We start from the raw sequence: 6,721 nt of genomic DNA on the forward strand, positions 1-6,721 counted from the left end.
TTCCCATTTTCTTGGTTGCCAGTTCACTCTAATGATAGTTTCTTTAGCTGTGCAGAAGCTCTTCAGTTTAATTTAATTATATCCCATTTGTCTGTGTAGTTTTTGTTGCCATTGCTATGCAGTATCATTCGGGTCATAGGCATGGGCAAGGACTTCATGACTAAAACACCAAAAGCAATAGCAACAAAATCTGGGTGTATTTAAGTACAAACATTAATCCAAAGGAAGAAAAGTTTGATTTTCTTTTATTGCTTATGAATAATTTAAGTAAAAATAGTGCAAATGTTTTAAATGACAGTTTTCTGTAACAATTGATTAATTTCTATTTTGCATGCTTTGTGCTGGTACAAAGTTAAACTTTGCCCAGGGTTGCAGAACAAATATCCAGTGAACACTCTCTGTTCTAATGTAGGACTTTACTTCAACTGGCAATTACTTTTCTGTGTCATTTTTACTTCTTTTGCAATATCTGCGTAGTATGGAGTATACAATGGCAGTGAAATACTATGTGAAAGAAAAATAAAATCTCAGGACCTTAAGTTCACTCTACCAAAGGGAAACATTAACATTATCATTTTGTTCCTAAATAGATAGCTGCAAAGAGAGAAGGCCGCATATCTTCCCAGGTGACCTCCCTCCAAGGAAATTCCTTTCGGGCCTCAAAATAATTATCCTAAAACAGAGTTCTGTTGAATTTCATCCTGATATTGTAAACTATAAAGCTCATCTTTATAGTTATAGGACAAAGACAAGACTAGAAATCATCCCTCTGCCTACCCCAAGACAAATGTGTATTTCACTGTTATCTCTGTTTTGTTTCTTTTCAGCTTACATAAATGCAGATTCACTGAGTGAGCCATGTGATCAATGCCTACCTGACTGTTCCTCTACTGTTTTTTCACATGGATTCAGTGAGCACGAATCAAAGCGTCACAAGAATGTGACCAGTTACTACCTACCCTCCCTTTTGTATCTAATATGGTTTAGCTTTGGGTCTCCACGCAAATCTCATCTTGCATTGTAATCTCATAATCCCCATGTGTGTTGTGGGAGGAACCCAATGGGAGATAATTTAATCATGGGGACAGTTTCCCTCCATTCTGTTCTCCTGACAGTGAGTGAGTTCTCATGAGATCTGATGGTTTTATTAGGGGCTTCTTCCTTCACTTGGCATTCATTCTCTCTCTTGCCACCATGTGAAATAGTACCTGTATCCATGACTGTAAGTTTCCTGAGGCCTCCCAAGCAATGTGGAACTGTGAGTCAACTAAACCTTTTTGCTTTAAAAACTATCCAGTCTCAAATATTTCTTCATAGTAGCATGAAAATGGACTCATACAGCATCTTACCTTTTTTCCCCCAAGCCAATCTTTTCCATTTAAATATTGCAGTATTCAAAACCCTCTTTGGAATAAACAGGGGCCGCACATCCTACTGTGGATATTTCTTCTTAGTAGCATGAAAATGGACTCAAACAGTATCTTACCTTTTTTTCCCCAAGCTATTCCTTCCCATTTAAATATTGCATTCTTCAAAACCCTCTTTGGAATAAGCAGGGGACACAGATCCTACTGTGACTTGTGTCTCTTTTTCCCAAGTAGGTCTTCAAGCATGGCAAAATAAACTTCTAAATTGATTGACACCTGTCTCTGATACTTTTCAGTTTACAACTACAAAGCGGAGTTTTATTTCTGAGTATTTCTTCAACCTGATTCCTGTGTAGGAGGAAAATAATGACTTTTTACTGAGGGAAAAGCTTACATGCAAAATTACTTAAGCAAAAGCAAAGAAAAGCCACAGTGATGGTAGAGCCTGGAAAATAGTAACTTGATTGCTTTGATTAAAGAGTATGGAAAATCACTTTTAAGATTGGTGGGAGAGGTGCATTTAAATTCCATCAAAACAAAACAAAACCAGCCTTTAAAAGTCATTCCATGTTGATTAACATTTACAGAATTCTTCTAAATTAGCAGAAATCTTATTTGATCATAGGACTTCATTTTGGACTTATCTCCCAAAGTGTATATTAATCGAACGTTAGAAATTGAGATTTGACTTGTCAAGCAAAAATTACACTGGAAACACAGGTAAGGAAGACTTTATTCAAGACTGCTTCTTTTTTTCTTTTCCTTTTCTTTTTTGCTTTCTTTTTTTTTTTTTTTTTTTTTTTGAGACAGAGTCTCACTCTGTCACCCAAGCTGGAGTGCAGTGGTCCATTCTTGGCTCACTGCAACCTCTGCCTCCTGGGTTCAAGAGATTCTTCTGCCTCATCCTCCCAAGTAGCTGGGACTACAGGTGTGCACAACCATACCCAGCTAATTTTTATATTTTTAGTAGAGACAGGGTTTCACCATATTAACTAGGCTGGTCTCGAACTCTTGACCTCATGATCTACCTGCCTTGGCCTCCCAAAGTGCTGGGATTATAGGCATGAGCCACTGTATCTGGTCTCAAGACTATTTCTGTAGGGGAAAAAGACTAAAATTGAGTCTAAACTCCACTAAAACAAAGGTAGTAGGGCTTTCCAAAGTTGGGGTGATGGGGAGATAGGCTATCTCTGTTTGCTGATTGGCTTTACCAAAAGAAAATGTAGATATTCTTGTATCTTCAAGAGATGAAGTGGTTTTGCAACTAGGCACCTGCTGATGTTGAGCTCCTACCCTCCCACAGAAACTGGGAGATAGGAGTGCTGTCTTGTTTCATGTCAACATTTCAAAAATATGTCTTCCAGGTCCATGACAAAGGACCGTTGTAAAACTGGCAAGAGACTATTAGAAGATATTTACATCTCAGTGAGCAGAGAAGCATTTGTAATAAGTTTTCTAAAATAAATGTTCTAAGAAAGGGAAGTCAGGTGTCTCAAGTCAGGATGAAGCCTGTCTAAAGTTTAGCCAAGATTAGTGAAAGGTCAAGGCTGCCTTGATCAGCTTCCAGAAACACCTGGATTCAACTTCTATTATTGTTAACCTCACAGAGAGTTATTATTGCTTCTCATTATTCACACAAACACACCAAACAATAAAGCATTGATTGAATATTAAAATGCTCATAGCAGTGCCAAAGGTGTATATGTCATACTTTGTGTTCTTAAAAGTATCAGTCTAATTTTAAAGCAAGATTTACATAATGGTATTTGAATTTTGAATATTTGATATTTGGCCTTAGATACTGTATAAACTAGTTTTCTCATCCATGAAAGGCATTGCTGTTGTACAATCTAAATAAAGTAAATTTAATTTAAAAATACTCACGTAAACCTATTTTATCAAAAATTTGGTGGACAGACTATTGTGCCACCACCACCCTCATCTTCCATGATCACCACCTTCTGATGTTCATGATTTTGTGTAATTCTCTTTGTTTGAGTGCAAAGAGGATAAGTGACTTGCTTCTAACCAAAATGGTAAAGATGATAGGGTATTCATAAGACTCCCTATGCTGGTCTGATGAAACAAAACAGCAATACATAGAGGAACTTATTGCTTCTAGGAGCTGAGGGCAGCCTCTAGTGACAGAAGTGGATGGATTCCTCTGCCCTCCTAACTAGTTGTGAGACTGGAGATACATGACTAGATTTCTGAACCTCAATTTACTCACTTACAAAATGCAGGCAGGATCCCAAAGCACCCATTCTACTCTAGCAATCAGTGGCACTGTAAATATTTCAGAAGCTCAGAGTTTCAAAAATGTGGAGGTACATATCTCTCTTCTATGCACAAGTTAGTTAGTAAAAATGGCTTTAAAACTCTGTTTAGGAAATGGGAAAAGGATTCCTTATTTAACAATGAATTCTGGGAGAAGAGGCTAGCCATATGCAGAGAATTGAAACTAGACCCCTTCCTTACACCTAATACAAAAAAAGATGGGTTAAAGACTTAAATGTAAATCCCAAAACTATAAAAACCTTAGAAGAAAATCTAGGCAATACCATTCAGGACAAAGGCACAAGCAAAGATTTTATGACAAAAATGTCCAAAGCAATTTCAACAAAAGCAAAAATTGACAAATGGGATCTAATTAAGTTAATGAGCTTCTGCACAGCAAAAGAAACTATCATCAGCATAAACAGACAGAAAGGGACAAAATTTTTGCAATCCATCTATCTGACAAAGGTCTAATAACCAGAATCTACAAGGAACTTAAACAAATTTACAAGAAACAACGCCATTAAAAAGCGAGCAAATGACATGAACAGATACTTCTCAAAAGAAGACATTTATGCAGCCAACAAACATGAAAAAACGCTCAACATCACTGATCATTAGATAAATGCAAAACAAAACTACAACGAAATACCATTTCATACCAGTCAGAATGGCGGTTATTGAAAAGCTGAGAAACAACAGATGCTAGTGAGGCTGTGGAGAAACAGGAACTCTTATACATTGTTGATGGAAGGATGGAAGTGTAAATTATTTGAACCATTGTGGAAGACAGTGTGGTGATTCCTCAAAGACCTAGAGCCAGAAATACCATTTGCCCCAGCAATCCCATTACTGAGTATATACCCAAAGGAACATAAATCATTCTGCTATAAAGATATGTGCATGCATAGATTCATTGCAGCATATTCCCAGTAGCAAAAACATGGAACCAACCCAAATGCCCATCAATGATAGGCTATACAAAGAAAATATGACACATATACACCATGGAATACTTGGCAGTTATAAAAAGAAATGAGATCATGTCCTTTGCAGGGACATGGATGGAGCTAGAAGCCATTATCCTCAGCAAACTAACATGGGAACGGAAAAGCAAACACCACATATTATCACTTATAAGTGGAAGCTGAACATCTAGAACACATGGACATAGGAAAAAAACACACCTTGGGGCCTGCTGTGGGTACATGGGGAGGAAGAGCATCAGGATAAATAGCTAACACATGCTGGGCTTAATACCTAGGTGATAGGTTAATAGGTGTAGCAAACTACCATGACACACTTTTGCCTATGTAACCTGTACATTCTGTACATGTATCCAAGAACTTAGAATAAAAATGAAAGCTCTGTGTTTACATTTCTCCATATGTCACTAATGTTACTTTTTCACCAAGTATTTGATGCTATCTGTATGACTTATTTGATGGCTAATACTGCACTAGATAGACAAACTGAATACAGCATTGCTTAAAAACAAAAAGACCAGCCTGTCAGTCACATCAAAATATATTTTTAAAAAGCATAAATACCTTGATCATGTTTATACAGAGTTAAAGGGAAAAAGCTGTTGCAAAATTTCTAGAAACGTGAGGCTTGTCTTGTGCTAAGAATAAAAAATTGTCTTGAACAATGTCATGAGATTAGCACTCTTAAATGACTCTGAAATCATGAAGTCTTTAGAATTTATACCAGCTTATTCAAAATATATTTGTTTCAGAAACTCCAAAAGTATTTTGAAAAATCCAGGTTATCTTGTCCTAAGTTTAAGTTTGTTTCTAAAACCTTTTATCACAAGTTTAAAGAATTTCTAAGATCGCAATTTGTGTTAGTTGTATAGCTATGTTTTTAAGCCAGTTATATCTTTCATATACATATGTTTATGTACATATATGTGTGTGTAAATATAAAATTCAAATATTACAGTTATTTGATACTTCAAAATCAAGTAAAGATATGTAGATATATTTATTAGCAATCAAATATATTCTTAATTATATCACCTTTCTTAATAATAATTTTATCAACTTTCCATCAATGTTTTACTAAACTTTTCATTTTAGAATAGTTTGATTTAGAAAGACATTAAAAAATAGTAAAGTTCTCATCTATCCTGCAGTTTGTTCTGCATTTACCATCTGACATTAGAAGAGTACTAATAGACCAACATTGAAACATTAACTAAAATCTATATTCAGATTTCATTAGTTTCTACCTAATTTCCTTATTAAGTCCTAGCATTTCATCCAGCATACGCATTGCATTTTGTTTTCGTGCATCCTTAGGCTTCTTTCAGCTGTGACAGTTTCTCAGTATACATATTGCATTTAGTTTTCATGCCTTCTTAGGCTTCCTTTGGCTGTGGCAGTGTCTCATACTTCCTTTGTTTTTGATATCTTAACTCTCTAAGGATTACTGATTAGATATTTTGTACAGTGTTTCTCAGTTTAGATTTGTGTGACTTTTTTTCATGATTAGACAGTGGTTTTTGGTTTTCAGGAGGAAAACCACAGAGGTAAATTGCCGTTGTTATCACAGCATATCAAGGGTATATAATATTAACATGAGTTATCTCTGTTGATGTTGACCTTGATCTCCAATCAGCAGTTGTCAAATTTCCTTTCTATTAAGTTATTCCCTCTACCTTCCACCTATACTGTACTTTCTGGGAAGAGGCCAATATTCATCATCCACACTTAAGGAGTGAAAATTTATACTCCATTTCTGGGAAGGCATAGTATCTACCAGTTTTATGGAGTTCTTGGGCAGAGGAGACTTGTCTCTGCTCTTCCACATACCTACTTAACCAATCACTTATTTATATTTCTGATATGATTTGGATCTCTGTCCCCAGACACATTTCATATTGAATTTTAATCCCCAGTGTTGGAATTGGGGCCTGGTGGGAGGTGATTGAATCATAGGATCAGTTTCTCATGGTTTAACATCATCACCGTTGGTGCTGTTGTGGCAATAATCAGTACTTGTGACATCTGATTGTTTAAACATGTGTGGCACTTCCCCCATTCCCTTGCTGTTCTGATCATGTGACATGCAGG

Source organism: Sapajus apella, unplaced genomic scaffold, assembly GCF_009761245.1.
Source record: "Sapajus apella isolate SASKATOON/1434 unplaced genomic scaffold, GSC_monkey_1.0 scaffold58, whole genome shotgun sequence".
Classification (NCBI taxonomy): domain Eukaryota; kingdom Metazoa; phylum Chordata; class Mammalia; order Primates; family Cebidae; genus Sapajus; species Sapajus apella.